Here is a 2,500-nt window from a genome sequence, read left to right as displayed (position 1 = left end):
CACGCCGGGAGGCGCCCCCTCACCGGCCGGGGACGGTCCCACCCAGCCACCACCGCGTATCGCTTCACACCCAGATGCCGTTCAGTTTCATCGGCATGGTGGGTATCGCTGGAACAACCGGTTAGTACCTCAACCTATCGTCGCCATCACCGATTCACCCCTAGCGAGAACAACCGCACCACAACGGGTTACCATTTCTTCATTTGCGTAACTTCACCAGAAAACGTAGGCGTCCATCGCCATTAGCAACTTCAACGATTATTGCATGCCTGTGTCAGGTGTCACGCCACACTACGTCTGCCCACATACACGCAACAAAATGTGCACGCCTAGACAATACGTGGAAGGTGGCCCCCGTACGTATGCGATGTCCATTGCTCGAACGACTGTCAACCGGCCTCTGTAGCATGTCGCAGATATGGAACGCGGTGCACCATGCTATCACGGTGTTTGAGGAGAGACGACTAGGTCCGAATACATCAACACACAGCTCATGCTGATCGCCATCCACGGCGTCCGTTCCTCCCACACGTCTCTATGGCGTACCACACTGCAATCCAGCTCTCATAGGGAGACGACACGTAGCTGCGTGCACAATATTTGCACTGTATGGTCCGCCGTTTTTGGGCGCAGTCGTTGTACGGTCACACATGTGCCACGATGTATCATTCAGTACATAAGGACGAATGTGCAGTACAGATTGTGGTTCACGCGTACGACATCAGCGGACAGTTGACACAGGCCGCACCACAACGTAGCCTGCGTACGTCGCATGCGAAGGGCATTGAACATGCAAACTTGTCACCAACCAGCTTGCGAAGGCAGGGGGCAAGGTGGGGACGTGGGGACGTGGGGAGGGGTGGGGGGGGGGGGGCGGCATGTACGTCCTGCTGCCATCCACATTACAGTGTACAGCAGGAGCATGTGGAAAGTCAGCAAGACTTGCAAGGTGTTTAACATGAAGCGATACACAGGGGAGCGGGCAGTGCGAGTAGCGAACTATATTGCGAGGGTTGCGGGTGGGCAACACTACACTAATTGAACGAGTCGTATAACAATTACAGAGCAGGTTTAGGCGACAACGTGGGTTACGTTAGCGGACAACGTGGGTTACGTTAGCGGACAACGTGGGTTACGTTAAGGCACAACATGGGTTACGTTAAGGCACAACATGGGTTACGTTAAGGCACAACATGGGTTACGTTAGGGCACAACATGGGTTAGGTTAGGGGACAACATGGGTTAGGTTAGGGGACAACATGGGTTAGGTTAGGGGACAACATGGGTTAGGTTAGGGCACAACATGGGTTAGGTTAGGGCACAACATGGGTTAGGTTAGGGCACAACATGGGTTAGGTTAGGGCACAACATGGGTTAGGTTAAGGCACAACATGGGTTAGGTTAAGGCACAACATGGGTTAGGTTAAGGCACAACATGGGTTAGGTTAAGGCACAACATGGGTTAGGTTAAGGTACAACATGGGTTAGGTTAAGGTACAACATGGGTTAGGTTAAGGTACAACATGGGTTAGGTTAAGGTACAACATGGGTTAGGTTAAGGTACAACATGGGTTAGGTTAAGGTACAACATGGGTTAGGTTAAGGTACAACATGGGTTAGGTTAAGGTACAACATGGGTTAGGTTAAGGTACAACATGGGTTAGGTTAAGGTACAACATAGGTTAGGTTAAGGTACAACATAGGTTAGGTTAAGGTACAACATAGGTTAGGTTAAGGTACAACATAGGTTAGGTTAAGGTACAACATAGGTTAGGTTAAGGTACAACATAGGTTAGGTTAAGGTACAACATAGGTTAGGTTAAGGTACAACATAGGTTAGGTTAAGGTACAACATAGGTTAGGTTAAGGTACAACATAGGTTAGGTTAGGTTAGGTTACACGTTGTTGTAAGGAAAGGTGTAGGGGGGGGGGGCGGGGGCGGCAGGTTCCTTGATAGTGATTATAGTAAGTGAATGCTTGTGACATGATCAGATTTGTCACGTCAGGATGCACCTTTGGCTTATTAGAGGCGGCGCTCCAATTCTATGCTTGTGTGAGACCTGTGTCTTTGACTCATGTCATTGTTTGTGCGCTGTGACAGGAGGTACTATTGTGATGTTGGGTGCACCGTTTGTATAGGACATGTGTGGGTGTTGGTGCCTGGTCTGCGCAATGGTGGATGTCGAAAGGCTGGGATATTGTATTTTCCGCATGGACCTCCTGGTCTGGTTGTGATAGTGTGGATTGTGTAATGTGGCGGAGAAGATGCACTGGATGTTGTTCCATGCTGGTGCTTACATATTGTATGTGCGCCCGTTAGAAGCAGAGAGTGGTGCGTGATCAGAGTGTCTGGCTGACGTGTGGTTCCCATTGTGGGCAGACTCTTTCAGCATGTATACGGACAGTTGTGTATATTTGCTGTAGTTTGATGGCTCTGCATTGATTACTAATCAGCGCCGTGTGTACGGGTAATCTGGTTCCAGTCCAAAATGTTCCATCT

This window comes from Schistocerca piceifrons, unplaced genomic scaffold (genome assembly GCF_021461385.2).
Source record: "Schistocerca piceifrons isolate TAMUIC-IGC-003096 unplaced genomic scaffold, iqSchPice1.1 HiC_scaffold_1378, whole genome shotgun sequence".
Classification (NCBI taxonomy): domain Eukaryota; kingdom Metazoa; phylum Arthropoda; class Insecta; order Orthoptera; family Acrididae; genus Schistocerca; species Schistocerca piceifrons.
This window is presented reverse-complemented; position numbering follows the sequence as displayed.